Raw genomic sequence first — 17,802 nt, forward strand, 5'->3', positions numbered from 1 at the left:
TGCTGTCATGTTTTTTGGCGGGTTGTGTCGGCAGGCACAGCGATGCGGATGCATGTGTGTAGTAACGTTCTTCTCTTTTGGAATGCGTCTAGTTGTTTGTTTGTTTGTTTGTTTGTTTGTGGTTGGATGTTGTTTGGATGTTGGTTGAATGTTGGTGTTTGTTTGTGGCGTTTTGGTTGGTGTTTGTTTGTGGCATTTTGAGGGGGTGAAAATTGTGTGTCGAGAAGTGAAAAGTTACGCCTGTGTGGCTCAGTGGTAGAGCATCTGTCTTGTAAACAGAAGGTCCCCGGTTCAATCCCGGGCGGAGGCATGCCTTTTCCACGCTTCTGTATTCCATCTGTGTCTCAAGACCGACACGCGCGCACGCATAGCCTTGTTGCTACGGTTTCGCGTGTGAGCACACCAGCGCACGACGGTTCTTGTTGCTCCGCTCCATCCGTTTTCCCTCCACCTTGTGTGCTGGGCCAGGTAGCCTGGCTCTACTGCGACATGTGGAGGGCCGTGGTGATTTTCTCGACGCTGCATCCGGTTCGCACTACATGATTTTCGCCGTCTCTATTACGCACACTATTGTAGTCTTCAGAAGTCGCTGATACCAAATTTTGGTCACTCAAAGAAGGGCCTTGCACTGCGAAAACCTTAGGATCAAGGAGCTGCAAACGCTCTAGTTCTTCAGCAAAGCAATAGACGAGGCTTCAAACATTGGGTCGACAGGTGGCACGGCATGTATGCCGTCAAACCCGTTCGAGATCGTCGAATCGGACAGCCCCTCCCACGCACTGGCAACCCAGCCACATCATCCCTGGACGGCGACTTGACCTCGCTGCTGTTGCTCTCCTTCCTCGCCAGCTTGGTCATCAGTCAGCTCACCCAGCGCTGTCGCAGACGCTGCTTCGGCGGGCGGTTCCAAGGAACGTCCGTCGGCTGGCAGACGCCTGTGTGCCCTGCTGGTACGTCCAGCAAGTGGATGTTGAGGTCGTGAGCACGGATGCGCACCTCCGGCGTCCAATGCGCAGAGAAGTCGCCGAGGAGTAGAAGGACAGGCTGTTCTGGATGCTGACGTCCACCGAAATGATACTCCAGCCAAATGAGAGTGAGCGACGTGTTCCACCAACCCGTGCTACTAACGTAGATCTGGACGCTATGTTTATCCTGGAGGCTCTTGATCTGCTTCCAAAGATGCTTGCCGAAACCCGTGTCGCAGCGCCACGTTATCGGCTTGCGTTGCCGCGACCTTGGATGGGCGGCCTTCAGTATCAAAATCGGCGTCAGCTTCTCGCCAAAAGAGGACCCAAGCAGCATGCACGTCATCCTCTCCTTGTCCTTGCCACATGTACAGACCCACACCATACGTTGAGCGTCGTGCGCGGCACGTACTCGAAGACAACGGGCGTTTGATCGGCGTTGTAGGCGACATCCACGCCAAGGCGATGCATGGCTGCGCGCATCCTGGTATTGAAAGCACGAACAGCAGCCTCGCCGTCTGTGGGACTCTTCTGTCCTTGGAGCGTACGCGCACGGAACTGCAGCGCATGGCGGCGCACGAATCCAGCCGCCAAACCCATGTGCCGGTGAAAACGCCGCGCGGTTATACCAGCTACTGAAGCATACTCCTGGGCCTTGAGCTGGAGCATTAGAGCCAAACTGGCGCCCCATCGGCGCGGTAGGCGTTGATCGAGAGAAGAAACTGAGACTCCGTCTCAGACGAGAGCACAATGGCACTTCCTGCAGATCTGAGCTTACGCAGCACACTGGACGAGCTGCTCTTCCCGGCCTTCTCGATGGTATCGCGGCGTTTCCGCCACAGGTAGATATTCTTGCGCTTGGTCTCGAGCGAGGTACCTGTGACCTCAGGGTAGAATTTGGTGAGTGCAGAGGACATTCCGTAAGAATCAAAATGGTGAATGACATGGAGTCGAAACTCATACGTCGGCGTATGAGCGCTTGTACTGCCGAGCGCGGCGGCCTCCATCTTTACTTGCTCTTGCGCGGCCATCAAGAGTTGGGAAATGACTGTGCTTTAGTGGTCTGGTGCCTAACTTTATCGAGCCTTGGCCACCAACTTTTGGAGCTGTCGGAAATGACAACGTTTCGGTGGTGTTTCAAATTGCAGTCATCTGATTGGCTAATATGGCGTGTCGGATATAGCATACTGTCGGATACACCTCAGTTCCATATCACTTGTCCTCTTTTGCAAACGCGGCTCGGGATTTGCCAAAATAGCACGGACACGACTGCGATTGGGATTGAATAAGAGCTGGCATCGGCTCCATTCGATTGGCGTGCAGAGCTCCACGAGGGCGTCCGTATTGACGCCTTGGTGTCCATTAGAGCGCTTTTGGCGCCCAAATAGTGGTAAACCATCCAATATATCGCCCATCCTCTGTAACAACCAAATTTGACAGCCGTGAACCAGCCCACAAGACACCAGCATGACGAACTAGCAGCGTAAAACAAGAGAACTAACACCAAAGGTGCGGTTGGGTGCAATTCTATCACGTGCTCATGCAGGGAAGCCTGACCGGAGAGCCCTGAAGGATGTCACCAGCTTCTTCGGTGTTCACAAAAGAACAATTGTGCGGCTGTGGAAGCGCGCCAAAGTCAATGTTGTCCAGCACGGCATCTACGAGGCGCCGTTGTTGAAGCATCGCTCCGGTCGAAGGCCTCGGGATCTGGCGGCTATGCTTCAGCGCTTCCACCACGTCGATCTACAACGACGGACGACGATTCGAGCGGCGGTTGCGAGTGGGGTGCCATCGACGACGCTCTTCCGCTGTCTAAAGCAGGCCAAGTTTGCGCTCCTACAAAAACGTGACCCGTCCGATGCTCACGGTCGATAGCTTGAAGGCCCGCATCAAGTTCTGCCTCGCGGACACGTCCATCAACAAGTACCGCGACATGATGGACATGGTCCACGTGGATCATAAGTACTTCTTCCTCACGGTTGTGAAGCGGCGCTTCATCATTTCACGACGAGCCTGAACCTACTCGTAAGCTAAGAAGAAGCGGCACATTATGAAAGTAATGATGCGGCGGCCGTGGCCCGCTGCGATACAATGCGGAGGTGAGTGCATTTTCGACGGGAAGTGGGACATGGGCGTTTGTAGAGCACACGCTAGAGAGAGGACCAGCCGCAACCAAGTTGCAGGGACGCCATAGTTAAGGCCATTACAGTACGAAGGAAAACTACCGTGAAGTGCTCCTCGGCAAGCTGCTGTCTGCGACCAAGTCAAAAGGCCGGGGGAAGGAAGAGGCGTGCGCATTACGGTTCAGCAGATAATGCCTCCCCATATCGACCCCAAGGACCAGAGTGTGCACCGCTGTCGGTGCACTTGGTGTAACATGCACTAAATTTTCAACAGCCGAACAGCCCTGATATGAATTGCTTAGACCTTGGTGGTTTAACGCTATCCAAGCCCGGCAATAACTGCGCTCGGCGCGCACCGTAGAAGAGCTGGTGAGCGCCACGACCGAGGCGTACTGGAAATTGCCGGAGGAGACCCTGAACAACATCTTCCTCTCGCTGCAGTGTGCAGTGAGTCCTGCATTCGAGAACAAGGAGAGAACACCTACAAGCTCGCGCACATGGAGAAAGCAAGCTTCTCCGGGAGGGAAGGCTTCCTTGGAGCATCCCTACACTGTCTCGGTTATACGTGGTTAGGTAGCGTCATATCATCCTCCTATAGTTAATCTAAGTATAAAAAGAGGACAGGTAATCTGAACAAAACCAATCGGAACTAGCTGAATGAAATCACTGATGCTGATTGGACAAAATAAACTGCCTTTAACAACGCTTCTTTTCACGAGTTCCCACGCCTGGCGCTTCAGTCTGTTCTGCAAAGATCGACGCATGCCTGAAGTCATCCGAACGGTGGCTACTTTTCCATACGGTGCGTCTGACAGATAACATGCGTGTTCGCACGGCTGCCATCTGAGTGCTGCAGAAATGGCTGCGTTTTCCGAGTACCTGCTGAAGGTGGAGAGGGGAGACACGAGGGTACACAACGATCTGGGAAATGACTACATTAAGAGTCCACGTGACATGCTCATCGACAACCCGCCGGTGATCCAGATGAGGACGAGAGATCCGTCCGGGAGCTATTCCGCGAGGTATGCGGCGCATGATCGACGAGATGTACACCGACATCAACAATTCGGAAGTCGCAACGGACGAGTACTTTGCGAGTCGCACAATCCTCACCACCACGAACGCGATAGTCCATCGTATCAACGAAGCCGTAGCAGATCGTATGACTGGCCAGCTCGAGAATATGTGTCCACAGACTCAGTGGAGGATGACGAGGACGGGAACTTATTCGAGAGGAGGTGCTCAACTCCCTGAACATCAGTGGCATCCCACCCCACAAGCTGAAACTCAAGAAGGGATGTCGATCATCATGATGCGGAACTTAAATCCCGACATGGGGTTGTGCAACGGAACACGCCTGCGAATCGTCGAACTCAAAGATCATGTCATCCACGCCACCATCATGGCTGGTGACAGGCAAGGCCAGCATGTGTTGATCCCGCGCATCGGTTCATCAGCGATGGCGACATCCGCGATTCCCATTTCGACTGAGACGCAGGCAGTTTCCTATCCAGACTGCCTTTTTCCATGACGATCAACAGGCGCAGGGACAAACGGTGCAGTACCTGGGACTGTACTTGGCGACTCCTTGTTTCCCACGGTCAGCTGTATGTGCCATGTCGAGGGTTACGTCGAGATGAGATGCAAGGCGTTGGTCGAGTATCCAGAGCGGGAGGAAGAAGACGGAGTGTACACGGCGAACATAGTGTACCGACAGCGTTCGAGAGGGCGTAGGCAGCGACACATACTGAGGAGGCGAGCGTAGCGAGTACGCCTGTGGTTTGAAGTCCGTGTGCGAAGCACGCGGGTGAAACCCAGGACCAAGCAGTGCATGCTAGATAAGCGGAGGCGAAGCTTGCGAGCCGTAGCGGGTTAGGATTCGTACACACGGGAACCACGTGAGACGAGCGTAGCGAGTACGCCTGTGGTTTGAAGTCCGTGTGCGAAGCACGCGGGTGAAAACCCAGGACCAAGCAGTGCGTGTTAGATAAGCGAAGGCGAAGCTTGCGAGCCGTAGCGGGCTTAGGGTTCGTACATACGGGAACCACGTGAGACGAGCGCAGCGAGTACGCCTGCGGTTTGAAGTCCGTGTGCGAAGCACGCGGGTGAAAACAGGACCAACAGTGCATGTAGACAAGCGAAGGCGAAGCTTGCGAGCCGTAGCGGGCTTAGGGGTGGTACAAGTCAACATTAAAACATATCGATATAAAATATAAGCCTTCATATTAAACGTAGTAGTGAAGCGAGCTGGATGAGCGAGCGAACGGGCACCAACCAACCATGCACCCACCGCCCGCAACGCGGGCGGCGCTCGGCTAGTCTCCTACAAGTAACAGAGTAACCGGTCCGTCCGTCTGTCCGTCATTCCGTACGCACCCGAGCGTAACGCAAATCCGGACTTTCCGTTGGCTATAAATAGCTGCCGAGCGCAGCGAAGGCGGCCTCCCCATTCGCTATTATTATAATTCGAGGCCTCTTATTGGCTATTTAGTGGAGCCTCTGCGCGATTGGCTATTATAATGCGTAGAGTGGACTACATCACATCGGAACTAGCCGAATGAAATCACTGCTGATTGGACAAAATAAACCGCCTTTCAACAACTTTTCTTTTCATTTCCATTTTCAAAACGACGCTCCGGCGACGGACCAGCTCGACGGAGGACCCGGGGGATAGCTTCGCAGGCAGGTCATCCCCGCCGCAGGCAGGGTAGGTATAGATTAATCCTATTTAATTCTATAATAACGATTTCGGGAGTGCCGCCTGTTGCGGATAACTGGTACCTTCAGGGCAGTCGAGGGGTAACCGTGCGTGTTAGAGGAGGATAACCGGAGCCGTGCATTGTGGGAAGGGCACAACTGCATGGAGGGATGGGTACCCTATGACGGCCACACTGATGCGGCCTAGCCAGCCCCCAAGAGGATCCCATCCCTGCCCAGCGCGCCAGGCCGACCTCTCTCGAAGCAATCGTGACGGTTACCCCGTTTTCGGGCTTTCTGGTGAACATGCTATTTTGGGGGGCTCCCTTCACCCCGGGAAGCATAATTCCAGGTTAGAGGTCCGATAAAAAGATTTCAGCTGGCGCCCGAAATGCGTTCCAAGACAGTCCGCCATCCAACCTGCTCTTCGGAGCCGCGGTGCTGAGGCGCCCATTTATGCCCGCCGGCATAGTGGGAAGTCTCATACCAATCCGGGGGACTGGGATGGGTACACACGGCGATAAAAGCCGGCCTAGCCGGGTCGTCCATCCTAGCCCCGGGCTTGACACCGTGTAATGGGACCGGCCCAGTAGTGTGGTAACATGCTATTTGGGTTTCTGATGCAGTTACGGCTGTGGCGGACACTTTCCAATCAAAAGGACGAGTCGGCACTATTGTGGACAAGTGAGGACCGCTCGACGGTGGCCATTTGCAGTGGTACCGGTGGAAAACCGTTGGTTTGGTGCAGTCTGCGCGCGAACTCGGGGTTTGTACGGCCCTTTAATGCCTATGATGCCTTGCTGCTAAAAAAATATATTAAAAAGATTCCCAAAAAGCTGACACGTGTCCCTTTACAACCAAAACGGTTAATTGCCTGAGCTGATAAAGCTCAGTGGCATTGAGCGCGACCGGTAGACCTCCGTTGCCAAAGGAAGCAACTAAAAGAAAAGAAAACAAAAAATTGAGGTACCGAGTCGCGCTTCAGCACCTCGAACCCGCAGCTGTGTCTCCAAAGGTATGAGACGCAGCACCAATGCGGGGGTGCTTTAAAGGATAACGGTGGATGTGAGGGACCAGAAACAAACAAAAGCAAACGCGGCAAGGCTAATGAGGTGTTTTACAGCCGTACAGGACTCGGGTTCGTGGCGAGGACTGTGCAAGACTGGTGTGCTACACGGGTATCCTGCAGGTGTGTCTCCAGAAGGCGTCTCCTTGCGAATTGCGAGGTACCGGCCGTCCTTTTACTAACGACTGCAGTTGTGGGTGGTTGTTTTCCAATGCACGTGCGCATTTATTGGGAAGTCCACTAACGCTGCATTTGCTGTTGCAGTTGTTGCGGGACAGCACCATGGTGAATGTCGGCAGCAAGCGGGAGCGGTACGGCTGTTTCTTGGTTGTTGTCAAGTGTCCCTTGCTCAGTGGTCTCTTTTGTTAGTGATGAGCGGCGTCAGGAGCTGGACCAGCGCCATACCCAGGCCCTCGATGCTAACGCGTCACCACAAGGATATGAGTCTCCAGCGTCTAAGAGGCGACGGTTGGGGCGCCGCCGCGCGGCTCAAAGGCGGTTTCGGGTGGCAATGGAGCAGATGGAACAACTGAGCCTACAAGAGGCGGCCGCAGGTGGAGGGGACGTCGTCACAGTTGCAACGGGTGAAACCGCCCCTCCTGTGCCGACGGTCGTTGGACAAGGGGCGACTAGCCAGCTCTCTGCAGGTGCTCCAGTGCAGAGGGCGACTGACCCACAAGCAAATCCACGTCGGATGAGGGAGGCGCAGCGAGCGCGTTCCAGACGAAGTAACATGACCGACTCTCAGCGGGAGAGTGCGCGGCGGCGTGACGCGGAGCGAAAGCTAGCCCGGCGAGCCCAACTCCGTGCCGAGCAGCTTCGGGACGTACGAGAACGAAACCGGATCGCACAGCAGGAACGTCGGCATAATCTGAACGAAGAGGTCCACGCCGCGGAGCGTGAACGCAACAGTGCTTTCTCGCGCGCTTCATAGGAGTGTACAGGATCGCACTGAAGAGCGCAGGACAGATCGTGAGCAACACGCGGAGCGCCGGTCTCAGCTTACACACGAGGAGCGTGCTGAAGAACGGATGGTAAACCAAGAGCAACCGCGGAGCGCAGATCACAGCTTACGCAGGAGGAACGCGCCGAAGAACGCATGGGTAACCAAGAACAACATGCGGAACGCCGCAGAGAACAGACTGAGGAAGAAGCACTGGTAGCAACGCGAGAGAGAGCGATTTCGGCGAGAGATCGGCTCGACGTGGAGAGGCGTTGCAAACCACGACGATTTTGACGTGGCCTACGTCCAGGGTCCAGACGTTGTGAATGGGCGCCATCGGCTTCCTCCCACCACTGTTTGTGAACATTGTGGCGCTTGGAAGTGGCCTGGCGAATCCAAAATGAGCTGTTGTCTGGAAGACAAGGTTCGTCTTCCCCCTTTACGGCCTGCACCTCCAAGATTGTTGCAACTGTACCGGGATCCAGCGTTTCGACAACACATACGAGCGTATAACCAAGCTTTTGCGTTCACGTCCATTGGCGCTTCGTGCTCCAACCGATCCTTCCAGGACGTCAACCAGGATGCAAGCGTAGCGGGACAGAGGGGCGTGTACACGTACCGCATCCAGGGTGCAATGGGTCACTACTTGGGATCTCTACTCCCCTATATTGATCCCGCCACCGGAGAGCGCACAGACCCTAAGTTCGCGCAGATCTATATTGTGGACCCGGACATGCAGCAGCGCGCCCAACGCCGCAGAGGAATTTTTTGCTGACTTGGATCCTGTGGCGTTGATGGACATTGAGCAAATGATGGAGCAGCACAACCCATTTGCTCAGCAGTTCCTGAGTTTCGGAGAGCAAGTGCGCTCGCGAGACACGAGCGACGTCGTGGATATGGTGTTCCGCCTCCACGAAAATATAGCGCATCCTCGGACATACAATTTGCCAACCGTTTCTGAGGTAGGCGCGACGCTCATCGAGGACGGCAACCTGGATAGGCCTCGCGATCTACTACTGTATACTCGGGATCACAGGCTTCTGCGACTGTTCGAGACGCGCCCGGAGTATGATCCGCTTCAGTACCCTCTTCTGCTTCCATATGGGGAGCTGGGTTGGACCTACACGGACACATACGCGAACGGAGTCAGACGTCGCAACAAGAACCAGATGTCCCTTCGCGAACATGTCGCCTTCCGGTTGCACCAAAAAGTGGGAGATCAGTCTGCTCTTCATCAAGGCGGCCGTCTCTTTCAGCAGTGGTGTGTCGACCAACGCGCTAAATGCGAGCAGGAGCAACTTCGCTGGGTGGCCTCACATCAGAAGCAAATTCGCGCCGATCAGTACGAGGGCTTCAGGACGCACTGCTAACGAAGGTACAATTCAGCTGGAAGCAGGCGAAGGGCTACTCTCCGAGTTTGACAGAGGCGATGGTACGTTGGTCCACCCTGATCGAGGCCGTGGTGGTGATACCCATTTTCTCAACCAAGTGGGACGCCGCGTTATTCTGCCCTCATCTCATATGGGCAGTCCTCGAGCAATGTACCAGTCCTACCAAGACTCAATGGCCATTGTTAGAGAATTCGGCAAGCCTGATGTGTTCATGACAACGACCTGCAGCCCTACATGGGAAGAGATAGTCGAGGCCCTTGGGTCCGATCAACAAAACGCTCAGGACCGCCCCGATATTGTAGCCCGTGTCTGGCAGCAAAAACTGCAAGCTCAGCTTAAAGACCTGAGCGAAGGAGTGCTGGGCCGTATGGAAGCGCGGATTTACGTGGTCGAGTTTCAAAAGAGAGGGCTCCCTCACGCGCACATCTTGATCATTTTGGCTGAAGAGGACAAGCCACGTACTCGCCAAATCGTAGATCGTATGGTGTCTGCAGAGCTTCCTGACAGAGAAAAGTTCCCGCAGCTATTCGAGACAATCATGACATGCATGCTGCATGGACCCTGTGGAGCGGCAAACCCGTCATGCGCTTGCATGAAGGACGGGAAGTGTACGAAAGGATATCCGAAACCTTTTGCAGAGGCGACAAGGACCAATGTGAACGGCTATCCGGTCTACAGACGGCGTCGACGAGCTGAAGGCGTCCTGGTATGGAAGGGCAGGGAGTACGACAACGCCACTATTAACCAGTGGGTTGTTCCGTACAACCCGTACTTATCCCAAAAGTACAATTGCCACATCAACGTCGAGGTGTGCACGGATATTTCAGCTGTGAAATATCTATACAAGTACGTCTACAAAGGGTCCGATAAAGCTGTGCTAACTGTCGAGGCAGTTCGCGCGGGTGGAGAGCTCCCTCGGCAAGAGCCAAACGAGATTCTGCGCTTCCTCACGGCCAGGTACATATCTCCAGTTGAAGCCTGTATCCGCTTACTCGACTTCTTGATCCAAGGAAAGACACACGCAGTCACTCAGCTTACCGTTCACGTCGAAGATGCCCAAACCGTGTTCTTCAGAGCGACGGAAGACCCGGAGCGTGTCCTTGGTCGTGGGAATCACACCATGTTGACCCGCTTCTTCGAATTGTGTGCGAGCGACGAACCCGAGAACCAGATCGCGAAGACAATGCTGTACCAGGATATACCCAAGGAATTCCGCTGGATGGGAAACACGAAGTGCTGGGTTCGACGTAAAAGGTACCAGGCTGCAATTGGTCGGATGGTGCATGTTTCACCGCGTGATATGGAGCGCTTCTATTTACGCCTGCTATTATGCCATCGCCGAGGACCGAGGTCTTTCGAAGACCTGCGGACAGTTGATGGTGTGCTGTGTCCCACGTATCGAGACGCGGCTGAACATGCCGGCTATCTGGAGAACGACAGCGAATGGGTTTTGTGTTTGTCGGAGGCTGCCGAGTTCCAGATGCCGTACCAGCTGCGCCAGCTCTTTGCAACAATCTTGGTCTACTCGGCGCCTACGGATGTTCGGGGTCTTTGGGACCAATTCTTCAAAGACCTTTCGCTTGACTATGCGTACAGGAACCGAGAGATGTTGGACCCTTTTAAAACGTCTGTTGTGACGTTCGACACACTGAAGAGTATCCAAGACTTGCTCAGTGTCAGTGGGTACTCCGTCCAAGACTTTGATCTCCCTCGGCTGAGCGAGTTCCCTCGCCTGGTGCTTGAGTCTGTTCTGCAAAACAATCTCATCCGACGAGAGCTAACGGGATATGACGCGTCTGTTCTTGAACAAATTGTGAGCGAGGAGGACCACCTAAACGAGGAGCAGCGTCTATGATCAGATCACCCAAGCTGTCGAGGACCCACAGGAAGGCAGGAAGCTATTCTTCGTTGATGGACCAGGCGGTACCGGGAAGTCGACACTGCTTCGGAACATACTGGCCAAGGTTCGTCTATCCGGAAAAATTGCAATCGCGGTCGCTTCCAGTGGGATTGCTTCTCTGCTGCTTATGGGAGGTCGGACAGCGCATTCTACCTTCAAAATCCCATTGAAGATAGACGGCGAATCTACTTGCAACATCAACAAGCGATCCCAGGTCACGGAATTGATGAGGAAAGCAAGTTTGATAGTTTGGGACGAGGCACCCATGGCGCATCGGCACGCGTTTGAGGCAGTGGACAGAACGCTTCGTGATGTTTTGGATAACGAGGCAGAACCTTTCGGTGGGAAAGTCGTTGTGCTTTCGGGAGATTTCAGGCAAATTCTCCCGTGGTGAAGGGCGGCTCGGCGACAGAGACAATCGACGCATGCCTGAAGTCATCCGAACTGTGGCCACTTTTCCAGAAGGTGCGTCTGACAGAGAACATCGCACGGCTGCCGATAGTGCTGCAGAAATGGCTGCGTTTTCCGAGTACCTGCTGGAGGTTGGAGAGGGGAGACACGAGGTACACAACGATCTGGGAATGATACATTAAGATTCCACGCGACATGCTCATCGACAACCCCGCCGGTGATCCAGATGAGGACGAGGAGATCCGTCCGGGAGCTATTCCGCGAGGTATGCGGCGCATGATCGACGAGATGTACGCCGACATCAACAATTCGGAAGTCGCAACGGACGAGTACTTTGCGAGTCGCACCATCCTCACCACCACGAACGCGATAGTCCATCGTATCAACGAAGCCGTAGCGGATCGCATGACTGGGCCAGCTCGAGAATATGTGTCCACAGACTCAGTGGAGGATGACGAGGACGGGAACTTATTCGAGCAGGAGGTGCTCAACTCCCTGAACATCAGTGGCATCCCACCCCACAAGCTGAAACTCAAGAAGGGGATGCCGATCATCATGATGCGGAACTTAAATCCCGACCTGGGGTTGTGCAACGGAACACGCCTGCGAATCGTCGAACTCAAAGATCATGTCATCCACGCCACCATCATGGCCGGCGACAGGCAAGGCCAGCATGTGTTGATCCCGCGCATCGTGTTCATCAGCGATGGCGACATCCGCGATTTCCCATTTCGACTGAGACGCAGGCAGTTTCCTATCCAGACTGCCTTTGCCATGACGATCAACAAGGCGCAGGGACAAACGGTGCAGTACCTGGGACTGTACTTGGCGACTCCTTGCTTTTCCCACGGTCAGCTGTATGTGGCCATGTCGAGGGTTACGTCGAGATCGAGATCAAGGCGTTGGTCGAGTATCCAGAGCGGGAGGAAGAAGACGGAGTGTACACGGCGAACATAGTGTACCGACAGCTGTTCGAGAGGGCGTAGGCAGCGACACATATGAGGAGGCGAGCGAGGTGATCGCCTGTGGTTTGAAGTCCGTGTGCGAAGACGCGGGTGAAAACAGGACCAAGCAGTGCGTGTTAGATAAGCGAAGGCGAAGCTTGCGAGCGTAGCGGGCTTAGGGTTTTGATACAAGTCTACTGTAAAATACTGATAAAAACAACCCTGTCATAGTAAAAATAGTAGTGAAGCGAGCTGGATGAGCGAGCGAACGGGCACCAACCAACCATGCACCCACGCCCGCAACGCGGGCGGCGCTCGGCTAGTCTCCTACAAGTAACAGAGTAACCTGTCCGTCCGTCTGTCCGTCATTCCGTACGCACCCCGAGCGTAACGCAAATCCGGACTTTCCGTTGGCTATAAATAGCTGCCGAGCGCAGCGAAGGCGGCCTCCCCATTCGCTATTATTATAATTCGAGGCCCTTATTGGCTATAGTGGAGCCTCTGCGCGATTGGCTATTATAATGCGTAGAGTGGACTACATCACATCGGAACTAGCCGAATGAAATCACTGCTGATTGGACAAAATAACCGCCTTTCAACAACTTTTCTTTTCATTTCCATTTCAAAACGACGCTCCGGCGACGGACCAGCTCGACGGAGGACCGGGCGGGATAGCTTCGCAGGCATCATCCCCGCCGCAGGCAGGGTAGGTATAGATTAATCCTATTTAATTCTAATACATAACGATTTCGGGAGTGCCGCCTGTTGCGGATAACTGGTACCTTCAGGGCAGTCGAGGGGTAACCGTGCGTGTTAGAGGAGGATAACCGGAGCCGTGCATTGTGTGGGAAGGGCACAACTGCATGGAGGGATGGGTACCCTATGACGGCCACACTGATGCGGCCTAGCCAGCCCCCAAGAGGATCCCATCCCTGCCCAGCGAGCCAGGCCGACCTCTCTCGAAGCAATCGTGACGGTTACCCCGTATTTTCGGGCTTTCTGGTGAACATGCTTTTGGGGGGCTCCCTTCACCCCGGGAAGCATAATTCCAGGTTAGAGGTCCGATAAAAAGATTGCAGCTGGCGCCCGAAATGCGTTCCAAGACAGTCCGCCATCCAACCTGCTCTTCGGAGCCGCGGTGCTGAGGCGCCCATTTATGCCCGCCGGCATAGTGGGAAGTCTCATACCAATCCGGGGACTGGGATGGGTACACACGGCGATAAAAGCCGGCCTAGCCGGGTCGTCCATCCTAGCCCCGGGCTTGACACCGTGTAATGGGACCGGCCCGTAGTGTGGTAACTGCTATTTGGGTTCTGAGCAGTTACGGCTGTGGCGGACACTTTCCAATCAAAAGGACGAGTCGGCACTATTGTGACAAGTGAGGACCGCTCGACGGTGGCCATTTGCAGTGGTACCGGTGGAAAACCGTTGGTTTGGTGCAGTCTGCGCGCGAACTCGGGGTTTGTACGGCCCTTTAATGCCTATGATGCCTTGCTGCTAAAAAAATATTAAAAAAGATTCCCAAAAAGCTGACACGTGTCCCTTTACAACCAAAACGGTTAATTGCCTGAGCTGATAAAGCTCAGTGGCATTGAGCGCGACCGGTAGACCTCCGTTGCCAAAGGAAGCAACTAAAAGAAAAGAAACAAAAAAATTGAGGTACCGAGTCGCGCTTCAGCACCTCGAACCCGCAGCTGTGTCTCCAAAGGTATTGAGACGCAGCACCAATGCGGGGGTGCTTTAAAGGGATAACGGTGGATGTGAGGGACCAGAAACAAACAAAAGCAAACGCGGCAAGGCTAATGAGGTGTTTTACAGCCGTGCAGGACTCGGGTTCGTGGCGAGGATGTGCAAGACTGGTGGTGCTACACGGGTATCCTGCAGGTGTGTCTCCAGAAGGCGTCTCCTTGCGAATTGCGAGGTACCGGCCGTCCTTTTACTAACGACTGCAGTTTTGGGTGGTTGTTTTCCAATGCACGTGCGCATTTATTGGGAAGTCCACTAACGCTGCATTTGCTGTTGCAGTTGTTGCGGACAGCACCATGGTGAATGTCGGCAGCAAGCGGGAGCGGTACGGCTGTTTCTTGGTTGTTGTCAAGTGTCCCTTGCTCAGTGGTCTCTTTGTAGTGATGAGCGGCGTCAGGAGCTGGACCAGCGCCATACCCAGGCCCTCGATGCTAACGCGTCACCACAAGGATATGAGTCTCCAGCGTCTAAGAGGCGACGGTTGGGCGCCGCCGCGCGGCTCAAAGGCGGTTTCGGGTGGCAATGGAGCAGATGGAACAACTGAGCTACAAGAGGCGGCCGCAGGTGGGGGGACGTCGTCACAGTGACAACGGGTGAAACCGCCCCTCCTGTGCCGACGGTCGTTGGACAAGGGGCGACTAGCCAGCTCTCTGCAGGTGCTCCAGTGCAGAGGGCGACTGACCCACAAGCAAATCCACGTCGGATGAGGGAGGCGCAGCGAGCGCGTTCCAGACGAAGTAACATGACCGACTCTCAGCGGGAGAGTGCGCGGCGGCGTGACGCGGAGCGGAAGCTAGCCCGGCGAGCCCACTCCGTGCCGAGCAGCTTCGGGACGTACGAGAACGAAACCGGATCGCACAGCAGGAACGTCGGCATAATCTGAACGAAGAGGTCCACGCCGCGGAGCGTGAACGCAACAGTGCTTCTCGCGCGCTTCATAGGAGTGTACAGGATCGCACTGAAGAGCGCAGGACAGATCGTGAGCAACACGCGGAGCGGGTCTCAGCTTACACACGAGGAGCGTGCTGAAGCGAGGGTAAACCAAGAGCAACACGCGGAGCGCAGATCACAGCTTACGCAGGAGGAACGCGCCGAAGAACGCATGGTAAACCAAGAGCAACATGCGGAACGCCGCAGAGAACAGACTGAGGAAGAAGCACTGGAGCAACGCGAGAGAGAGCGATTTCGGCGTAGATCGGCTCGACGTGGAGAGGCGTTGGCAAACCACGACGATTTTGACGTGGCCTACGTCCAGGGTCCAGACGTTGTGAATGGGCGCCATCGGCTTCCTCCCACCACTGTTTGTGAACATTGTGGCGCTTGGAAGTGGCCTGGCGAATCCAAAATGAGCTGTTGTCTGGAAGACAAGGTTCGTCTTCCCCCTTTACGGCCTGCACCTCCAAGATTGTTGCAACTGTACCGGGATCCAGCGTTTCGACCACATACGAGCGTATAACCAAGCTTTTGCGTTCACGTCCATTGGCGCTTCGTGCTCCAACCGATCCTTCCAGGACGTCAACCAGGATGCAAGCGTAGCGGGACAGAGGGGCGTGTACACGTACCGCATCCAGGGTGCAATGGGTCACTACTTGGGATCTCTACTCCCCTATATTGATCCCGCCACCGGAGAGCGCACGGACCCTAAGTTCGCGCAGATCTATATTGTGGACCCGGACATGCAGCAGCGCGCCCAACGCCGCAGAGGAATTTTTGCTGACTTGGATCCTGTGGCGTTGATGGACATTGAGCAAATGATGGAGCAGCACAACCCATTTGCTCAGCAGTTCCTGAGTTTCGGAGAGCAAGTGCGCTCGCGAGACACGAGCGACGTCGTGGATATGGTGTTCCGCCTCCACGAAAATATAGCGCATCCTCGGACATACAATTTGCCAACCGTTTCTGAGGTAGGCGCGACGCTCATCGAGGACGGCAACCTGGATAGGCCTCGCGATCTACTACTGTATACTCGGGATCACAGGCTTCTGCGACTGTTCGAGACGCGCCCGGAGTATGATCCTTCAGTACCTCTTCTGCTTCCGTATGGGGAGCTGGGTTGGACCTACAGACACATACGCGAACGGAGTCAGACGTCGCAACAAGAACCAGATGTCCCTTCGCGAACATGTCGCCTTCCGGTTGCACCAAAAAGTGGGAGATCAGTCTGCTCTTCATCAAGGCGGCCGTCTCTTTCAGCAGTGGTGTGTCGACCAACGCGCTAAATGCGAGCAGGAGCAACTTCGCTGGGTGGCCTCACATCAGAAGCAAATTCGCGCCGATCAGTACCGAGGGCTTCAGGACGCACTGCTGAACGGAACAATTCAGCTGGAAGCAGGCGAAGGGCTACTCTCCGAGTTTGACAGAGGCGATGGTACGTTGGTCCACCCTGATCGAGGCCGTGGTGGTGATACCCATTTTCTCAACCAAGTGGGACGCCGCGTTATTCTGCCCTCATCTCATATGGGCAGTCCTCGAGCAATGTACCAGTCCTACCAAGACTCAATGGCCATTGTTAGAGAATTCGGCAAGCCTGATGTGTTCATGACAACGACCTGCAGCCCTACATGGGAAGAGATAGTCGAGGCCCTTGGGTCCGATCAACAAAACGCTCAGGACCGCCCCGATATTGTAGCCCGTGTCTGGCAGCAAAAACTGCAAGCTCAGCTTAAAGACCTGAGCGAAGGAGTGCTGGGCCGTATGGAAGCGCGGATTTACGTGGTCGAGTTTCAAAAGAGAGGGCTCCCTCACGCGCACATCTTGATCATTTTGGCTGAAGAGGACAAGCCACGTACTCGCCAAATCGTAGATCGTATGGTGTCTGCAGAGCTTCCTGACAGAGAAAAGTTCCCGCAGCTATTCGAGACAATCATGACATGCATGCTGCATGGACCCTGTGGAGCGGCAAACCCGTCATGCGCTTGCATGAAGGACGGGAAGTGTACGAAAGGATATCCGAAACCTTTTGCAGAGGCGACAAGGACCAATGTGAACGGCTATCCGGTCTACAGACGGCGTCGACGAGCTGAAGGCGTCCTGGTATGGAAGGGCAGGGAGTACGACAACGCCACTATTAACCAGTGGGTTGTTCCGTACAACCCGTACTTATCCCAAAAGTACAATTGCACATCAACGTCGAGGTGTGCACGGATATTTCAGCTGTGAAATATCTATACAAGTACGTCTACAAAGGGTCCGATAAAGCTGTGCTAACTGTCGAGGCAGTTCGCGCGGGTGGAGAGCTCCCTCGGCAAGAGCCAAACGAGATTCTGCGCTTCCTCACGGCCAGGTACATATCTCCAGTTGAAGCCTGTATCCGCTTACTCGACTTCTTGATCCAAGGAAAGACACACGCAGTCACTCAGCTTACCGTTCACGTCGAAGATGCCCAAACCGTGTTCTTCAGAGCGACGGAAGACCCGGAGCGTGTCCTTGGTCGTGGGAATCACACCATGTTGACCCGCTTCTTCGAATTGTGTGCGAGCGACGAACCCGAGAACCAGATCGCGAAGACAATGCTGTACCAGGATATACCCAAGGAATTCCGCTGGATGGGAAACACGAAGTGCTGGGTTCGACGTAAAAGGTACCAGGCTGCAATTGGTCGGATGGTGCATGTTTC

The sequence above is a fragment of the Phytophthora ramorum genome (assembly GCF_020800215.1).
Source record: "Phytophthora ramorum isolate Pr-102 chromosome Unknown Phyram_PR-102_s0010, whole genome shotgun sequence".
Taxonomy (NCBI): Eukaryota; Oomycota; class Peronosporomycetes; order Peronosporales; family Peronosporaceae; genus Phytophthora; species Phytophthora ramorum.